Here is a 21510-nt window from a genome sequence, read left to right as displayed (position 1 = left end):
GTACCCTCGGGTCCTGAGGCCTCGCGTCTGAAATGCGACGGCAGGTTGGGGGAGGGAGGCTTCCTGGAGGATGGGGTAGGCCAGCAGGGTCAGCGAGCCCAGGCCGGAGCCCCAGAGTGCGCACACTTTAAGGCGGGGGCCGGACAGTCTTGGGGCGGGGTGGGGGGCGCCATCTACACTCCACTCCCCAAGCCGTGCGGGCGCACGTGGCGGTGGCGGAGGGGCGACTGGCCGCTGGCCCAAGGTTGCCTTTTGTTCCTCTCCGGGGCTCGGGGTCCGCAGAGCTTTGTTCCCGCCCCTGCCTTTGTTCCAGCCCCAGCGCCCGGCCCCCCAAATTCGGGCCCCGCCCTGCTCCCGCCTCTGCTCTGCGTCATCGCCCGCCACGCCCCCTCCGCAGGCTGCCCGGCTCCAGCCGGTGCGGTGAAGGCCACGCCCCACTGACCGGCCCCTTCTCACCTCCTCCCAGCCACCTCTGATAATTCGGAACGAATGTGAATGGCTGGCGGCGCACAGGGTGAGGTGGGGGATCCTTTAGATATAGTCACTGAGCGTGTTGGACCGCAAAATCACAGGGGTGAAGGGGTGACCCATGCCCTAACCTGAGCCCTGGGGCAAACACTGAGGAAAGAACCAAACCCACTGCCATGGAGTAGATTCCAACTCAGAGCGACCCCATAGAGTTTCCAAAGCTGTAAATATTTACAGAAGCTAACTACCACATCTTTCTCCGACGAAGCCTCTGGTGGTTTCCAACGGACCTTTTGGTTAGCAGTCAATCGACTTAACCACTGCACCACCAGACACTGGGGAGGGAAGGGCGATCAAAATACCAGTTGGCCTGGAGTCAGTGCCAACTCATGGAAACTCATGTGTGTTAGGGTAGAACTGTGCTCCATAGGATTTTCAATGGATGGTTTCTCAGAAGTAATTAGCCAGACCTTTATTCTGAGGCACCTCTGGGTGGACTTGAATCTCTAACCTTTCTGTTAGCAACTGAGCATGTTAACCACATTAACCATTTGCACCACCTAGAGACTCTTCAAAAAGATTGATGGTAGAGGATGTGGGAATGGAGCTTATGAAAGAAGAAATTCTTATACTCTATTAGAGTAAGAGACAATAAGTTTTACTGAGGAATAAAGCAACTCAAGTTGGGCAGCTCAAGGTGAAAGTGCAAGGTGCTCCTTTGAGCAGAACAAAAGATGGAGTTTTTATACTTAAAGTTCAACATGGCTAAAACCGTAAATATCTTGCAGAACAATTTTTTCCACATAGCAGTTAATTTTCTAACATACATTTTCTAAGAACGGTCTGTACAAGCAATCTTCTAGAACAGTTTTGTCACATGCTTCCTGGATGTAAAAATGGTGTGGGGGTGGTGTTTGACCTCCTCTAACTTCAGGAGGGGGAAGGAGAATCAAGATCAACAGCCTAAGGCTGTTTCCTTTGAGGAGGAAGCCTTCATGCTTCCACCCTCCAACCTTTTTACCAGTTCTGATACCAACCATCTCTCCCACAGCACCCTCTACTCCTCTGCTAGGTCCGATAACTCCTTGCAACAGCCACACAGAACTCACAGCCAATACTCATGAGTAAGCGGTGTATTAGGGAAGTAACAGGTTACAATTCAGGATCAGAAACAACTCACGATACAGTTCTTCCGTCAGAACAGCTTTTTTACCGCTGTACCTGCAGGCATGCCTATCTCTGGCCCTTGGCCTCTCTGCCCCACGGCCCCTCAGCCTGTGCTCTGCCCTGCTCGGGCAAGTGTTACAAAGCTATTTTAGCTCTGCCAGTAAGTGCCCAGAGACACCCCATTCCACCAGCAAGCCTCCTGCCAGAAGGTGCTCAGCTTTCTCATTCACTGAGTTGGCACACACAGCAGTCTGTCTCCTGCTAGTCTCCTGCATCTGCTGCCTTTGCTGCCGCCATTTCTCTGCACTGCTCTCTCTGTCTCCTGGGTCTAAGAGGGTCTCACCACAGAGATCCTGGGTCCAAAGGATGTGCTCCACACCCATCTCTCCTTGGTGGTAGTCAAGTCCCTGCTCTGCTCAGGAATTGGCTCTCTTTTAAGCCTAACAGGATGGCAAAACTGACCAATTCCCTCATTAGGGTTCCATACATCTTCTTTGCATCATCCCATCCCAAGAGTGCCATGCACCTTATTTACATTATTAGCAAGCTACCCAATCCCCATAGTGGGCCACAAGCACCTCATTTGCATAGTCCCACTAGTTTATTGGTGCGAGTTACAAGACCATGGTGAGGAAAAAAAAAAAAAACCTGTTGCCATTAATTTGATTTTGACTCATAGCAAACCTATAGGATGGAGTAGAACTGCCCCATAGAGTTTCCAAGGAGCGCCTGGTGAATTCAAACTGCCCACCTTTTGGTCAACAGCTGTAGCACTTAACCACTATGCAACCAGGGTTTCCAAAAGGCCATATAAAACAACCCAGTGCACCACACTGGAACATTCTAGGTACATATCTTCTGAGAACGAACACCATGTCTCCTTCTGTCCCACATGTCATGGATTGAATTATGTCCCCCAATGATTCCCAGTATTCTGTGGTTGTCCTGTATTTTATGATTGTAATTTTATGTTAAAGAGGATTAGGGTGGGATTCTAACACCACCCTTACCCAAGTTACATCCCTGATCCAACGTAAGGGGAGTTTCCCTGGGATGTGGCCTGCACCGCCTTTTTTCTCTCAAGAAATAAAATGAAAAGGAAGCAAGCAGAGAGTGGGGGACCTCATAACCACCAAGAAAGCAGTGCAGGGAACAGAGCATGTCCTTCGGACCCGAGGTTCCTCCCTTTGGACCTGAGGTTCCTGCACTGAGATGGTCCCAGACCAAAGGAAAACTGATGCATCCCAAGGACCTTCCTCCAGAGCTGACAGAGAAAGAAAGCCTTCCCCTAGTGCTGGGGCCCTGAATTCCGACTTTAAGCCTACTAGACTGTGAGAGAATAAACTTTCCTTTGTTAAAGCCATCCGCTTGTGGTATTTCTGTTATAGCAGCACTAAAAAAAAAAAAAAACTAAAACACCATGTGTTGGCCAAGAGTAGTCCAGGGTAACCCTTCCTTGTAAGTTCAGTCTGAATACTTCTGTACTTTGAATATTTGCTAGCACAAGCTGAACGACCAGAACGAAAATAATGAGAATGTTCACACATTATGAAGTACTTGATCCAATGTCACTGAACAATTTGTGTAGCAATTGTTGAATGGGAACCTAAATAAAAAAAAAAAACTGTCGTATAAATCTTCTGCAGTGCAGTGAATTACTTAATATGGCCCTTCTAGCCATAATCCTTGTGATTCCCACACAATGATTGGGTGGGAATATGCAAATAAGGTGCTTGTAGCCCCACCAATGGGATTGGACAGCTTGCTGCTAATGCAAATAAGGTATACGGAACCTGTGATGATTAAGGTTATGTGTCAACTTCATTGATCCATGATTTTCAGTGGTTTGGCATTTATGTAATAATATAATTTGGCAGTTATGTAATGATGTAGTCATCCTCTGTGGTCTGATATAATTGTCCTCCATTTTTTATCTCATATAATTGTTTTCCATTTTGTAATGTGTAAATCCTAGCCTCTATGCTTATGGTTATGGTCCCATTTTGGAGTAAGTTGTCCATTATGTTAATAAGGGAGGATTAGGGTGAGATGTGTCTTGGGTCACCACTTTACTAGAATGTGTGACTCAAGTTACCATTCATACCCCAGTCACCACCCTTATTCAAGTCACATCCTTGCTCAAGTAAGGGGAATTTCCTTGAGGGTATGGTTTGCATCCAAAATATATGTGAATGCTCTGGCAAAGCTCTCTGTCTTGCTCTGAATCCTGCATCTAGCTTGTCATCATCTGACCTCCAGTTCTTGGAACTTGAGCCAGCAGCCTATTTTCACTGATTTGCCAGTTTCCACAGCCTTGTGAGCCAGCAGCCTGTCATCTGACATGCCTATATGAGTTTGTCAGCCCCTGGAACCATGTGAGTTAGGATAAGCCTCCAGCCTGATGCCTGAATCACAGATTTCAGACTTTGCAAGCCTCCATAACGGCGTGAGCCATTTCCTTGACAGTTCATGAGTTCTGCGAGATGTTGCAGCAAATTATGGAACCCAATGATGGGAGAGAGAGTACTGAGGGGAGGAGTAGTAGTTGGTGTTAGAGATGATGGAGTGGTACAGCAATTTGAAAAAAGTTGGACATTTGGTACATCTTTAACCTCTGCCTCATAGGAACTAGCTTTGTGCTGATCCTTCTAAAAGAAATTATTCATTCAACTTCACTGAAGATACAATAAAAAAAAATTTTTTTTTTAAAGCATGGGGATGGAGTCCCTCAGGGAAGAGCACTGCCCACAAACACCTGCAAGAAGGACAGTATAGGCAGGAGGAACAGCAAGTGCAAAGGCCCTGAGGCAGGATGGACAGCTCAGTGGTGGGAGCTGGGCTGGACAGCTAGGAGGGCGAATAGGTGGGTCCCTTGTGACCCTACCAGTGCAATGTCTCAATACTAGACCCTGACCACCGGTCCTGGAGTTTTCCGGGCCCAGGGTACACATGTTTTCCTTCTGTACAGTAATCTTTAAAGCTCCCGACTTCTCTGGGCCCAGGACCTTTCTCTCCAGTATGTGGCAATCACACTTAGCAGGATATTACCTGGTAGTAGTCCTTGGAGGGTTCGCTGGCCACTAGCTACTGGGTCACTGCCAACTCCATTGTCCAGATTAGAAAACTGAGGCTGTGGGAAGTGCCAGGACAACATTGGAGTGGGAGTCAGCTGGGAACCAGAGTCAAGTAGGCACAGGAAAGGCAGAGGTGTCCCAGGGTCTAGGCAGACAGGAGAGTGGGGCAAGGGCAGGACCTTCTGTTGAGGGGTCCTGTCTGAGGAGCCAGACTGTTCCGAGGTCCAGAGGTGCGTGGCATGAACATGTGTGTGGGAAGACACCCCATTTAGCTTCCTTACCTTGGCTCAGTCCCCCAGTGGGGCCCAGCCAAGCAGTCACTGTCACCTTACACACTGTCTGCAATGTACCAAGTTCACAAGTTCTTAGTATGAAGAACTACTTGGAGGAGAGCATGGACCAGACACTGTTCTAATTGTGTGATCAATGGGTATTTATTATTCACAGAGTATACAGGACAGCAATGAGTAGAGGAGAAAAACAGCAGCAGCAGCCAAGTTTCTCCAAAGTTAGGTTCCCATCCCAGGGTGAAATGTTATGATTGCATCCAAGCATGCCTCACTTTGCACCATGGGTGAGGAACCCCGAAGTTCCTCTCACCCAGAGTTAATATACTAGCGAGCTTCAAGCTTCAATGACTATGTGCCAAAAAGCATGTACAGAGAGTAGGGGAATAAAAGGCAAAGCCCCCTGTGGGCAAGGACGGTACTCATTGCCCCTGCTCAGAGTACGTGATCATCCCCTGATTAACAGTTCTAGATTCACTGGCCTCGGTGAACCAGCCTTTCTCCTTCTCCCCACTAAGATAGACAATAAATGTTTCAGCCTCTCAGAGGGCGATCATCTCCCCCTAAGGCACATACTTTACTTTGTGTCCATTAGTTGCTATTATAGTAAAGCTGTACAGCACACCTGTGCACCCAGCACTCTTATCGTCCATGTTCCTTGGTGACCCTTTACAATGTCTCTCCCTTCCCAGCTCTGGACCACTGGCAACAATCCACATTCCTGCTTTGCATACAGGCTTGGTCTTCTTCAAGGGGTGAAGCAATGTGTGAGACCTCCCCACCACCCCAGCAGGATCAGGCCTCACCTGACCCCTGCCTTCTTTTCCTTTCCCAAGCTCTCCTGCCCACTCTCACATGTTACCCCCAAAGCTGCTTCCTGAGGAGGCTCCTCTGGCCCCCCACACCAGCTTGAGTTCTCATCCAAGGTGAATACCCAGGACTGCCCGCAGATGGCATCGTGTGTCTGCTTGAGGCTCCCCCACCTCACAGCTTTAAAAAACAAACAAACCCACTGCCCTTAAGTCGATTCTGAGTCATAGCAACCCTATAGGACAGAGTAGAACTGCCCCCATAGAGTTTCCAAGGAGTGTATGGTGGATTTGAACCACCGACCCTTTGGTTAGCAACCATACCTCTTAACCACTATGCCACCAGGGTTTCCATAACAGTTTTACAAAACCAAAAAACCAAACCCGTTGCCATCGAGTTGATTCCGACTCATTGCGACCCTATGATGATAACAGCTCTATTAAGGTATAATTCACATGCCATAAAGGTCATCCTTTTAAAGTGTACAATTCAGTGGTTTTTAGTATATTCACAGAAGTATACAACTGCAGTGCTGTGAATTCCTTTTATGCGGTCTTCCTTGACATGGTCTTTGACTCCTACAAAATGATTGGGTGGGTGCAGTGTAATGGATTGCTTTTGTATGGTCTTACTGGCCATGATCTTGTAACTCCCACCCAACTGAGTGGGTGGGACTGTGTAAATAAGGTAATTGCAGCCCACCAAGGGGATTGCTCAGTTTTGCCATCCCCCACTAGGCTTAAAAAGAAAGTGAACTCCGGAGCAGAGAGGGGATTTCACCACCACCAAAGAAGGGCCGAGAGCAGAGTGCATCCTTTGGATCCAAGATCCCCGCGCTGAGAAGCTCCAGGAACCAGGAGAAGGAGAGAGAAAGCCGTAATGCTGAAGATGGCAAGAAACAGCGGCAGGAGAGACCAACAGGAGAGACTGGCAGGAGATGGCTCAGTGGACTTCCTGGCCATGGAGCAAGAACACTGAGTGCCTTCGGGCAGGAGGCTTGCTGGCTGGCAGAGCTAAAAGAGCTTTGTAACACTTGCCCCAGCAGGGCAGAGGCTGAGGCCCAGAGAGGTATTCCTGTGAGCACAGCTGGGAAGAGGCTGTCCTGATGGCAGAACAGTATCTTGAGTGTTCCTGAACCTGAATTGCAACCTATTACTTCCCTAATAAGCCCCGTAATTGTGACTATTGTCTGTGAGTTCTTTGTGGCCATTGCAAGGAATTACCAAACCCAGTGATAGAAACAATGCCGAAGAACCTGTGATAGAATTTTCCAAGACCAATGACTTCTTCATTGCAAACACCTTTTTTCACCAACATAAAAAGGAATCAGCCTTGGGCTGATGCAGATAATCTTGATTGTCTCTCCTTCTGGCTTCAGGCCTCTTCATCTGACCATTTTTACAACAACCATCATCACTAATACCAGAGCATTTTCATCACCCCCCAAAATCCCATGTGTATGAGCAGTCACGTCCCCCGCCACACACCCGCCCATTTACCCCTGTGTTAGTTAAAAAAAAAAAAAAAATTTTTTTTTTTTTTTTTTTTTAGTTTCCTAGAGCTGCTATATTAACACACAAACTCAGAGGCTTAAAACAACAGAAATTCATTCCCTCACTTCTGGATGCTGCCCATTGCCATCGAGTTGATTCCAATTCATAGTGACCCTGTAGATGTCACCATAGGGTTTCCAAGGAGCAGCTGGCAGATTCAAACTGTAGACCTTTGCCTTCTATTCTTCTGGCTCTTATTTCCACTTGTCACTGGATTTAGGGCCACCCAAGTAATCCAGGCTGATCTCACCTCAAGATCATTAATTATATCTGCAAAAGCCATTTCCAAATAGGTCACACTTATAGGATCTGGAGGTTAGAATGTGGACATATCTTTTTGGGGGCCACCATTCAACCCACTACACCCTCAGCCCCGTTTGTTATGGCTCCTGCCACTCGCTATACAACTTTCTTAATGGGCTTGCCCGTTCTGGAATTCTTCTTTGTATTTTTATTCAGTTATTTTTCTGCCTTCATCATTTTCACTCTCCACCACTGTCCTCCCCAGGCCAGCTGTTGTCCTCTCTGGGCTTCCACATGTGCTACCACCCACCCTCTCTGGCTTGGTGGATGGATGTGAGCATCCCAGTGGCCATGGACTGGACTTCCCCTTACTATGGAGAATGCCATGCCAGCCTCCACCATATAGATCCTTGCCCAGTGATAGACATCAAGTGGCTGCTCCCTCTGCCCGTGGTTCCTGCAATTCTTTGACTGACAGCTTCATATGACCTAGGGCACTTATGTAGGTATATCCCCGGGTTTATACCTGGATGAGGAATTGTCACTGTCCTGTACCCTCCAGTGATCCCTTTTGGTTTAGAATAAAAATTAGATTCCGTTCTGGGCCTAGATAGTTGAGATGATTGATTAACACTGAATGTTCTTAATCTCACTGAATCGCACACTTTGAAATGGTAAATTTTATGTTGGTATATTTTTATCCCAATTAAAAAAAAAAATCAGATTCTGATGAGGGCCCTGGGGTCTGCACCAGGTACATGGTCTGACCTGTTGGTCCCACCTTGCTCGGGCCTTTGCATTTGCTGCTTCCTCTGCCCATATATGTGCTTGGCACGCGTGGTGACTTACGTATCTAGTGCTGCTGTAACGGAAATACCACAAATCGGTGGTTTTAACAAACAGAAATTTATTTTCTCAGGTTAGGAGGCTAGAAGTCCAAATTCAGAGTGTGAGTTCTAGGGGAAGGCTTTCCATCTCTGTTGGATCTGGAGGAAGGTCCTTGTCTGTTTGAGCTTCTGCTCCTGGGAGATCTTCATGTGACTTGGATTCTCTTTCCTCATCTCTGCTTCTTGCTTGCTTGTTTAATCTCTGTTGTATCTCAAAAGATACTGACTCAAGATACAACCACTAATCCAGTCTCATTAACATAACAAAGACAACCCATTCCCAAAAGGGCTTATAACCACAGGCATAGAGGTTAGGATTTACAATACATAATTTTAGGTGACACAATTCAATCCATAACACGGGAAAAGGGAAGGGGGTAAGACGAAGGGGCCTTTGCTGGAGATGGCTTGGCCACCCGGTTACAAGGAGGGTGTCTTTTGTTCAGGCACACACAGCATAGCCATCCTATAAGCAAGGTGCGTAACTAGAAAGAACATTCCTCCCCTCTGATCCAAGATTAATTTTGTAAGCCAACATTTTCTAATTAATGATACAAACGGTTACGAGAATACCAAGGGGTCAGTTTCAAATGGGGCACAGAATTTTATGTTACCATAATCTTGGAGATGGTGAGGTTGGCCAGGTGCCAGATAGTACCCATGGATAAGCAACAGAAAAAGTTACTGTGAGCTCAAAACACAGAGGAAAGCTTCTCTAACAAGGAAAAGGAATTAGGACAGAGAGAGACAGAGAGACCTAATTCCCAGCCTCCTTATCAGAGAATATTCTGAGCCCAAGGCCTCAGCTTAAGGAGTCCTGATGGCCCAATGGTTAAGCAGTGGGCTGCTAATCAAAAGGTCAGCAGTATGAACCCACCAGTCAGCTGCTCCACAGGAGAAAAGACCTGGTGATCTGCTCTCATAAATATTACAGCCTAGGAAACCTTATGGGGCAGTTCTACTCTGCCATATAGGGTGGCTGTGAGTCAGAATTGACTCTAGGGCACCCAACAACAGCAAGAAGAAGGGACTTAGCCTAGATGGCATGGATGAAAATCATAGAGGCAGACTGTCTTCCCAACACTTCAACTCCCTGCCTGGCCGTCTTCTTCTTGTCCTTTCTTTCAGCTGCAGAGAATCACGAGAACTTGAGCTCCAAATGATCCGTGCCAACTTCTGCATCTTCCCTAAGTAAGTACCCCAGGGCCCACCCCATGGTAGGCACGCAGATGCTCAGTAAAGGTGTGAAGAGATGAACAAGTGTACAAAGTCAATGACCATCTGCACTCTTCTGGTTTGGTAGGCCATGAGATGACGTTTGGGTTCTATTATTTTCTATACTTTGTGTGTGTGTGCCTCATGTAAGCAGCACATAGGTGTGTTTTGTTATTCTATTGATTTTCTCAGTATTTGTCTTACATTTGGGATCTTTAGACCATTCACATTTATTGTACTTACTGATAAAGTTAGGTTTAGTTTGTCATTGTGCTATATTTTTTACTGTGGTAAAATACACATGACACAAACTCTACCATTGAACCATTATGAAGTATACAATTCAGTGGCATTACACTGTTCTCCTGCTGACCACGTTGAGGTCTCATCCTGTATTGTGCTGTTACAGCCCTGAGCACTGCTGTACTTGGCCTTTGGTTGAGTTTTTCTTTACGTTTAATGAGGAGCTAATGGAAGGTTTTAGCAGAAGGCAGCATGATCTGATTATTCCTATTTCAAGGATCACTGGGAGGGAACGAATGGGAGGGGAGCAGGATGTGAAGAAGGAGAAACCCATCCAAGTGGGCCAGGCCAAGAACACAGTAGATCATCTCAACCGTTCTCTGGAAGCACTGTGGTCCCTGTATGAATTTCCTGTGCCTGCTGTAACAAATTGCCCCAAACCTGTTGGCCTAAAACAACAGACATTTATTTGCTCACAATTTGGAGGCCAGAGTTTAAAATGAATGTCAGCAGGGCAGCACTCCCTCCCAAGGCTCTAGGGGAGAATCCATTCCTTTCTACTTCCAGCTTCGAGTGGCTGGCAGCATCCCTTGGCTTGTGTCTACATCACTGCCATCATCAAGGCCAGCATCTTCAAATCTCTCTCTGCTCTGTCTTCACATCATTTTCTCCTCTGTGTGTGTGTGTAAAATCTCCCTCTGCCTCCCTCTCCTAAGTGTTAAAAAGAAAACAAAACAAAAACAACTCAGAACACCATTAAAAGATTGCTGTACTGATTTAATAGTTAATTTGCAAATTCGGCAGCACATCATTACCAAGCAAATTAGTTGTCTTAGTTACCTAGTGGTGCTATAACAGAAATATCACAAGTAGGTGGCTTCAATAAACAGAAATTTTTTTTCTCACAGTTTAGGAAATTAGAAGTCCAAATTCAGGGTGCCAGCTCTGGGGGAAGGTTCTCTGTCTCTATTGGGTGTGAAGGAGGACCTCTCTTCTGAGCTTCTGCTCCTGGGTGATCTTCATGTGGCCTGGCATCTCTCTTCCTTCATCCTTTTTTCTAATCTCTTTATATCTCAAAAAAGATTGACTCAAGATATACCCTATACTAATCCTGCCTCATTAACATAAATACAACCCATTCCCAAATGGTATTATAACCACAGGTTAGGGTTTACGACACATATTTTTGGGAGACATAATTCAATCCATAATATCAGTGCTCCAATTAAATAAGATTTTCAGGGTGCTTATATACAGTTTTATCAGGAACTTTGAACAAAATTTTTTACCAGTTGACAATTTTCTTCCAAACCAAAACCTACTGCCATCAAGTCCGACTCACAGCAACCCTACTGGACAGAGGAGAGCTGCCCCGTAGGGTTTCCAAGGAGTGCCTGGTGGATTCAAACTGCTGACCTTCTGGTTAGCAGCTGTCATACTTAACCATTACACCACCAGAGTTTCCAACAATTACCTTAGAATACATAAATTTCATAAGAGACCAGTGTGTGCTCAAACATTATCGAAGCTTAAACTGAAATCTTACTCATATAATCACAAGATCAGTGAGCCATGGTTACAAGACCTCTGGAGTCTTAAAAACAGAACATGTTCATTAGTCTTCAATTATTTTCTGAAAAAATAGGTTTTAAGTGAAAGTTAATGAATAATTAAACCAGCCCTTCTTTGTTTCCAGCAAGCCTGATTGCCTAGATGCAATAACATAGAAAACAAACAAACTACTTCTAAAGGTCAGTTATAGTTCAAGGCATAACTACAAACTTTAAAAAATTATATACGTATATATTTCTTATTATACAGCACATAGGTATCTAACATTTAATAGGATGATCTTTAGTGTCGTGGGTAAGAGAGCTCTGTTTTCAAAAAGCAAAACTTATAATAATTTTATTATTTCACATAAGAATGCCCCAGATTGCATTTAGGGCCCACCTGGATAACGCAAAATAATCTCCTCATCTCAAGAGCCTGAACTTAATCTCACCTGCAAAGACGCTTTTTCCTTATACAGTAACACAGGTTCCAGGAATTAGGAGATGGCTGTCTTTGGAAGGGGGCATTTTTCAGCCTATTACAGTCCTCATTTCACAGATGGGAAAACTGATCCCCTTAATGATCCCCTTAGACATGTGAAAATTGTCCAGAGCCCCACAGTCTGTATGAGTTCAACCCAGGCCTGGACGCAGCAGGTGCCCTCCCCCTTTGTCTTTGATGTCTATCAGAGGCACTCTGTGGCCCCGGGAGGTGGAGGTGGCGGGGGACAGAGAGAGAAGAGGGCAGACCATCACCTGACATTACAGGATTAGGGATTGGGACAGGGAGAGGACAGAAGGCACCCGGAGTCCAGAGTCAAATCCCTTTCCCTGCTGAGAGGAACCAGGGCTGATGTTCTTCCGTAAGGAAAAACCTGGTTCATGTTTTCCCCTGAAATACAGCTTCCCCTGGTAAGGCAGAATTGATGCTGAATTGTCAGAGTAAGCAGTTGGCTTAAAATCTGCATCCAATGGTGACAGATGGGTTACTGTTTCTGGCTTTCTCTCTTTTTGAGAAACATTATAGACTCATGGATGGCCATGGATTCACTGTGTGTCAGTCAAAAACCAAAAACCAAACTCATTGCCATCAAGTCGATTCCAACTCATAGCAACCCTATAGGACAGAGTAGAACTGCCCCATAGGATTTCCAAGGAGTGGCTGGTGGATTCGAACTGCCAACTTTGGTTAGCAGCCGAGTTAGTTAACCACTGTGCAACCAGGGCTCTGTGTGTCAGTCAACAAATCATCATTCATTCTGATGTTGGCTCCTGTGTCCTTTTAACATGTCCTGACATTCTTTGGGCACTTCTTTGTGGCATAACAAGGTGTTCCAGGCTTAGCCATTTCTCCCAGAAGCCCTGGTTCCTCTCAGCAGGGAAAAACACCATTTCTCAACCCTTAATGAAATTTTGGCCAAGGGGAGGTTTATCTGCTGGTGTTCACACAATAAGGTGTTTGTAGTATGTAGTGTCAACATGGCCGCTGGCTGGAAAAGCCTGAGTGAACACAAGGGGACTCACCCAATACCCTCTGTGAGGGGCTTTAGCCAAAACTGTTTGGCCTGAATCCCAATAGGTCCTTTGATTTAATTTCACAGGAGCTTCAGTGAAAAATAGGAGCCCTGGTGACACCAGTGGTTACGCATTTGGCTGCTAACCAAAAGGTCGGCAGTTTGAATCAACCAGTTGCTCCTTGGAAACCCTATGGGGCAGTTCTACTCTGTCCTATAGGGCCACTATGAGTCAGAATCTACTCAGCAGCAACAGGTTTGGCTTGGTTTTTTGCAGTGGAAGATAAGTGCAAGCAGTTTGCCGTCTGTTAACCTAAAGGTTGGCGTTTCAAACACAGCAGTGTTCCAGAAGAAAAGCCTGAGAATCGCTTCCGTAAGATTTCAGCCAAGAAAACCCTGTGAAAAAAAGAGAACAAAAAATAAACAACAACAGCAAAAAGCTACCAATGGAGCAGTTCTACTTTGTTGCATAGGGTTGTCATGAGTTGTTATCAACTTGACCATGATGATGTCAAACCCCATAGAACACCAAGGATCCAATCCAGAAGGGGGCAGGTTCTGCCAGAAACCAGGGTCCAATGTCCTCCCCTAGGCATCACAAAAGGCTCTAAGAACCTCTACAGCCAGAAACCAGATCTGTAGCCTGAGGCTGGAGGTGGAGTGGTGAAGGAAGTAGAGTGGAATGAAGGAAGTTGTTTAAGATGGAGGGAATTGTTCTAAAACCTGATAGTGGTGATGGCTGCACAATGATAAATATGATTTTACTAAAAATCATTGATGGGTACACCCATAATGTGTGTATTTTATATATGTAAATTATACTTGAACACAATTATTTATCGGGGGGAGGACATATGCATTCACAGTGACCAAAGGACATGCCTGATGCCCAGCAATCCTGAACAGGTCCCTGGCAAAGACAAACCTGCTTTTGGAGCCTGCATTTGGGAATACAAGCGTGTGTTTGAATAATAGCTGACATAAGGCTCATTTCCAAAACGTGAAGATAACTCATATGCCCACCTTCCCACTTCATCATTGTGACACAGGCACCTACGTGACACTTTCTCTGATTCTAACTACCCAGAGCTGGGTCTCCAAAAATTAGGACTCTGTCCTTCCGACCCCTGCCAAATAGGCAAACACAACCCTCTGCTGGCTCTCACTGTCCCTGTCCCTGGTGGATTTGATAAAAACCCATTGCACCACCCTGGAACTCCTAAAGAGGCATAATAACAACATAACAAGACTGCTGCTTCTCCAGGGTCCCAGTCTCCTGGCCCCCGTATGCTGCCCTTGGATTAATTTTGAAAAGTTTTAAAATCCCAGAAAAACACAGAGAACAATATAGCACACACCAGGGACTCACATCCCCAAATTAGCAAATGTTCTAGTTTTGTCATCAGTCAAGGCCATGGTGAGGCTCTTAGTTTATTATCACATCCAACTGAACCTTGGTTAAAATGTTTCTATTAAAGGATGTTTCTCAACCATACCCCATTATATCAGCTGCTTTGCTGGCACCCTGGGACTGGGAATTCCAGTAGCCCAAGTAGGTGAAAACTGGCACCTGTGCGGGTTTACCACCCAAGTAATGTCTGTACTGCCATCCCCCTTGGAACACCAGCTCTCTCATACACTCCACCCATCTCAAGTGAACAGTTCAATCATTTTTAGTAAATTTACCAAGTTATACACCATTACCACTACCCTGTTTTAGAACATTCCCGTCATCCCCAATGAGATCCCTAAGCGCATTTGTTGCTATGAATCCCGGTTCCCAATCCCTGCTTCAGGCGACCACCCCCAACTGATAATGTGTCTCTGTAGGTTTGTCTTTTCTGGACGTTTCATATCAGTGGGATCATACAATACATGGTCTCAGTCCCTGCCTGCGCTGGCCATCTCTTTACCTTGTGCTCCTGTGTCACCCAGAAGTTTTGAGATTTGTCTGGTCGGAATGTTCAGTGCTTTCTGTTAGGAACTATGCCCTTCGCCTCTGGCCTGAAAAGTTCTTTACAAGCGGTGGGGGGGGAACTCAGGCAGAACGGCCCCCCAGCCCTGCTCTTCCTGGCTGCCCACCTGCTAGGTCGCAGTGGCCAAGGCCACAGATCCAGAGCCATCAGCCCAGGCTCACCACACCCTGACCACGTCCCCTCCCTCATGACAACACCCCCACTTGCTCCCTGCCCTGCCCTCTCTGTGTTTAGGACATTGATTAACTTGTTACTTTTATCCTTAGGCTGCATCTTCTGAAAACAAGGGTAGATTTCCTAGTAGCCAGACTAACTTTTAGAAGCTTCCTCGCTTCTTAATGTGCCATGCTATGGGACAATGAACCACATTTGACTTTTTGTATCTGGTTTCTGCATATAGCTTGAGCAATTAAAGTGCTCTTTGTTTTTCTAAAAAGCTTGGCTGTTCGAATGCACCCAGAGGCGCCCCAGAAGAAAGGCCTGGCAATCTACTTTCGAAAGATCACAACCGTGAAAACAGTTCTACTCTGACACGCATGGGGTCGTTATGAGTTGAAATCAACATGAGGGCAACTAGTTTTGTTTATTAGTTTATTTCCATGTAGGTAATTGGGCATGCTCAGGCCCTGCCCATGTGGCTGGAAAGGTGTTCTTTTTTGTCTTTACATATGAAAGCACATTCAACCTTTTCTGTGTTGCAAATGGGACCCTGGTGGCATGGTGGTTAAGAGTTTGGCTGTTAACCAACAACTGGCAGTTCAAATCCACCAGCCACTCCTTGGAAACCTTATGGGGCAGTTCTGCAATGTCCTTTAGGGTCCCTGTGAGTTGGAATCACTTGAAGGCAACAGGTTTGTTTTTTGTTTGTTGGTTTTTTTATGTTGCAATTACCCTCTGCCCCCTTTCGGAGAAAAGATCTGGATGCTTGTCTGGGCATTGTTATTTATTTTTATTGTGCTTTACGTGAAAGTTTAGAACTCAAGTTAATTTCTCATACAAAAAATTTATACACAAATTGTTATGTGACCCTAGTTGCAATTCCTATAATATGACAGCACACTCCCTCTTTCCACCCTGGGTTTCCCTCGTCCATTCAACCAGCTCTTATCCCTTTCTGCTTTCTCATCCCACCTCCAGGCAGCAGCTGCCCATGTAGTCTTGTGTATCTACTTGAACTAAGAAGCACACTCTTCACGAGTATTATTTTATGTTTCGTAGTCCAGTATAATCTTTGTCTGAAGAGCTGGCTTTGGGAATGGTTTTAGTTCTGGGTTAACAGAGAGTCTGGGGGCCATGACTTCTCGGGTTCCTCTAGTCTCAGTCAGACCATTAAGTCTGGTCTTTTTAAGTGAATTTGAGTTCTGCACCACACTTTTCTCCTGCTTCATCAGGGACTCTCTGTTGTATTCCCTGTCAGGGCGGTCATTGGTGGTAACTGGGCACCATTTAGTTCTGCTCTCGGGCTGATGGAGGTTTATGTGGTCCTTTTGTTCCTTGGGCTAAAATTTTCTTTATGTCTTTGGTATTCTTCATTCTCCTTTGCTCCAGGTGGGTTCGGACTAATTGCTGCATCTTAAACGACCGCTCTCTAGCTTTTAAGACCCCAGACGCCACTCACCGAAGTGGGATGCAGAACGTTTTCTTAATAAACTTTTTTATGCCAACTCACCTAGATGTCCCCTGGAACCATGGTCTCCAGACCCCTGCCCCTGCTACTCTGTCCCTCGAAGTGTTTGGTTTAGTCCAGTTGTGCTGACTTCCCCCGTATTGTGTGTTGTCCTTCCCTACACCTAAGATAACTCTTGTCTACTATCTAGTTAGTAAATTCTCCTCTCCCTCCATACCCTCATAACTATCAAAGAATGTTTTCTTCTGTGTTTAAACCTTTTCTTGAGTTCTTATAATAGTGGTCTCATACAATATGTGTCCTTTTGTGCTTGACTAATTTTACTCGGCATAATGCCTTCCAGATTCATCAATGATGTGAGGTGTTTATCCGATACCTCATTGTTCTTTATCTTTGCACAGTATTCCGTTGCGTGCATAATTTGTTTATCCATTTATCTGTTGATGGGCACCTAGGTTGTTTCCATCTTTTTGCTATTGTGAACGGTGCTGCAATGAACATGAGTGTGCATATATTTATTCACGTGATGGACAGGTCCCACTTTCAGCCCAGGGGCATGGCAATTGCACTTGCTGAAGCTGGACTGGACCAGAGCAGACCGGGGAATGGGAAAGAGGTATTTCTCAGAGGGGAGAGGGTTTTTTTGATCCCATAAGGTGGGTTAGACCCTTGCACTTAACTTTCTCGCAGATTTAGCTTTGCTTCTCCCTGGTTCCGGAGGTTTGTGCAGACTCTCTGCCGCTCAATTTCTCTCGGTGTGGAAAACGTGTCCCGAGTGCTACTGCTTGCCTCACCCCAAGCATGCCAGCAGATCCAGCCTGCAGTGTGCTGGCCAGGTCAGGTCTGGCAAATCCTTGCTGCTTCTGAACTGTCTTTCCCTCCCCCTGCCGCTCAGTCCCACTCCTCAACGTTGTCTTTGATGTTCACAGCTCCTAGATTGGTATATATTATCAATTCACTTTTTTTTTTTAGGTCTTGGTTGTAAAACTGACTACAGGAAGTGTCTGACTATTCCACCATCTTGGCCCTGAAGGCCACTTATTGTATGTCATATATAAATTACCACATACTTAACCCCATTGCTCCTGTCACCTCCATGGCCTCCACTTGGGCCTGGGTCCAGTCTCCCCTCCAGCCCCTTCCCCAAGCTGCAGCTTCTGAGATCTGTCATGTCCTTCCCTCCACCTCTGACATGGCTTCCCAGAACCGTTCAACCATCAGCTGTAGGTATCCACCTTGCCAGGGAACTCCTTCACCTCTACCCCTCTGCCTTGGGCCAGGAAGCATTTCTCAGTGGGCATGCTCAGTGTTTCTGCCCTCTGCTAGGTGGATGCTCCTGGCTGGCAGAGGTGTGTGCCTGGGTCCCGGGACTTGGTATAGCTCATACCCCACAGCTGGCATAGCCCAGACTGCACACTTGACACACCATAGACCCCACACCTGGCATAGGCCTGCCAGGTTGGGGCTGGGTTTGTAGGCATTGGGACCTCAAGCACTGGGCTTTACCCTTGGACAGCGGCTGCCACAGAAGGAGGCACCAGATGAGAATGGAGCAGGGAGGGAGGTAAGGGACCCTGATGGAGCTGGCAGCAGAAAGGGCTGAGGGGCCCTGGAGGGCTCTTGGTATCTGGGGGCTTGTACCTCTGCCTGGCCCACCCCAGCGATCGATTTCTTGTGCTCTTTTCATGTGTTTGAGGCAGTTGGAGTCTCACAGCTTCTTCCCCATGCCCAGCCGGTGGTGCCTGCCCCTTCTATCCCTCATCACTCCCCCAGATTCTGCGGCTCGGCCTGGGATTTTCATTTGCAGGCCACAACCCCAGCCCCCTGACCTGCCACCCCACTTTTATTTAACCCGTGTCCTCAGCTGTACTTATTCATCCACATGCCCCCTGATCACCATGACAAGGTCTTTGGACAGAAAAGCAAAATAGACATTTTCTCAAGGCCTGTGACTCTTGCAGCTTCAGCTGCCACCTCTTTTTTCTGCCAGAGGGGTCTGGGCCTCAGTTTCTTCCTCCTGCCTAAAAAAATCATTGCTGTTGAGTCAATTCCGACTCATAGCAACCCTATAGGACAGAGTAGAATTACTCCATAGGGTTTCTAAGGCTGTAAATCTTTACGGAAACAGACTGCTACATCTTTCTCCCACGGAGTGGTTAGGGGTTTGAACCTCTGACCTTTCAATTAGCAGCTGAGCACTCAACCACTGCACTACCAGGGCTCCTTTCTCTTCCTGCCTACTCAGGCCTAAAAAGAACCCTGGTGGCAAAACAGTTAAACGCTTAGCTGCTAACGGAAAGGTTGGCGGTTTGAACCCACCCAGCAGCTCCACAGGAAAAAGACCTGGCTATCTGCTCCTGTAATTACAACCTAGGAAAACCTATGGGGCAGTTCTACTTTGTCACATAGGATCTCTATTAGTTGAAATTGACTCCATTCACCTAACAATACCCAGGGATACTGGGCCATGCCCTCACTCACCAGCATCCTCCCAGTCTCTCCCCTCAAGGCTGATACCTCCTCTGAAGCCCTGTCCTTTCCGTCCTACCCTGAATCTGTCCCGTGTTCTCCCATTGCTGCCTACCTGGCCTCCTGTATTTGCCACACTATTGGGTCCACCGTCCATCTCACAGCCCTTTAAGTGTGCAAATGGGACTGTAAAAAATTATCACAAACCCAATAGCTTAGCACAACACTCATTTATTAGCTCACGATTCTGTAGTCAGAAGTCCAGGCTGCTCCTTAGGCGGGAACTCATAAGGCCACAATCAAGGTGTTGGCTGGGCTTGGCTGTTATCTGGAAGTTTGGAGGAAAAATCTGCTTCTAAGTTCATTCAGGTCATTGGCAGAACTCAGTTCCATGTGGTTGTAGGCCTGAAGCCCCCATTTCCTTGCTGGCTGTTGGCCAGGGGTCATTCTCAGCTTCTAGAGACTGCCTACATTTCTCATCCTGTGGCCCCTTCCACCTTCAAAGCCTGTGGAGTCCTCTTCCTACTTCAAATCTCTCTGCCTTCCCCTTCTGTCTTTAAGGACCTCATGGTTACCTTCTAAAAACCCATTGCTATTGAGCTGACTCCAATTCATGGCAACTCCATATGTTGCAGAGTAGAACTGCTCTGTAGTGTTTTCTTGGCTGTAGTCTTTATGGAAGGAGACTGCCAGGTCTTTCTCCCATCGTACTACTGGGTGGGTTCAAACCATAAACCTTTAGGTTAGTACTTGAGAGCAAACCATTGCACCACCCAGGAATTATTCAGCCCATCCAATTAATCCAGGACCATCTCATTTTAAGGGCAGGTGATTACTGGTTGCTGTATCAAACCAAAAAACCCACTACTGTCAAGTCGATTCTGACTCATAGTGACCCCATAGGACAGAATAGAACTGCCTCATAGAATTTCCAAAGAGCGCCAGGTGGATTTGAACTCTCAGTCTTTTGCTTAGCAGCCGTAGTACTTAATCAGTATGCCACCAGGGTTTCCAGTTGCTGTGTAGTCGATTCCAATTCATGAAGATCATGTTTTATGGAGTAGAAGTGAGTTCCGTATGATTTCTTGAATGTACTCTTTATGGAAGCAGATCGCCAGGCCTTTCTTCTGCAGCACTGCTGGACGAATCAGCCGTTGAACACGAACCTTTTGGGCCACTCAGGGACCATACATCTGCAAAGCCCCTTTTGCCATGCAGTACAACTATTCACAGGTACTATCGCATTCACAGATTCCAGGGGATTAGGGCATGTGATCCACTGGGGCCTTGAGGTCTTCTGAACTTGAGCTCCAGGACCTCCTACCTCCCTTCAGCCCCCAGAAGTAGAGCCAAAAGCCTAGCTAGCCCAATATTCCAACCTCACTGGCTAGTGGGCCTGGCTCTTGGGCATCCTGCACAGCTGCCTCATCTCAGGGCCTTGCAGACAAGAGGCTGTTTCCTTTGGATGGCTCTTCCCATAGATTCTGTCCCATCTCACGCTTTCTGGTCTTTGAGGTCTGGCCACTTGCCACTCTCCTGGCTTATGCAACCACAGCTCACCTCCCTTACTTTTCTGAGTTCTGGCCCAGGGTGTGGGATGCAGAAGGCTTACATCCATTCATTTGTTCACTCCTCGCCTTAGGGCAGATGAGCCTGGTGGTCCTGTGGGGTGGGGGTGTGTGGGGTCTTACTGCCTCTGCCTTCCAGCTGGGACCTAGGCTCTGGGCAGGGGATGGTAGCCATGGCCTTGGTGGCGTTGGCTCCCCTATGCTCACCTATGCCCTGCATATAGCTGGGGTAGGACTAAAACAGAGGTCCCCAGGCTTCAGAAAATTTCACTGCCTCAAGTAACTTGCTTCACACACCCTGTAGCTTTAAGTCAACATCCTGGTTCCCCTTTCCTTAACTTCTGCCAAAAAATAGAGGAAATTGGTGGAAACTGGTCTAGGCACCATGTTGACATTCAGGTTAACCTTTTATCTCATTTGGTACCTCATACACAGCAACTCTCCAATTCTGGGTGAATTTTAACCATTTTCTGAACACCTGAGGAATGAAGTTATATGTAAACCCCATTGGGCCTATGTAGTATGATTAAGAATGTTGTTGATGTAACTTGTAAGAACTTCCTGCTTTCAAGCCCATAAAAGTAACCTTCCCTCTCGCCCTCACTAGGTAGTCTTGATGGCAACAACCCTAACTATTCCTTTCCTTGTGCAACCAAATAAAATCACCTTTCTTGATCTCTCACCTGACGAAAACCAGAAAACCAAACCTGTTGCCATCCAGTTGACTCTGAGTCATAGGGACCCTTAGGGCAGAGGAGAACTGCCCCCTAGAGTTTCCAAAGAGCTCCTTGTGGGTTCGAACTGCCGGCTTTTGGCTACCAACCATAGCACTTATCCACTACACCACCAGATTTTC

Source organism: Loxodonta africana, chromosome 11 (assembly GCF_030014295.1).
Source record: "Loxodonta africana isolate mLoxAfr1 chromosome 11, mLoxAfr1.hap2, whole genome shotgun sequence".
Lineage (NCBI taxonomy): Eukaryota > Metazoa > Chordata > Mammalia > Proboscidea > Elephantidae > Loxodonta > Loxodonta africana.
Note: the sequence above shows the minus strand (reverse complement) of the source record.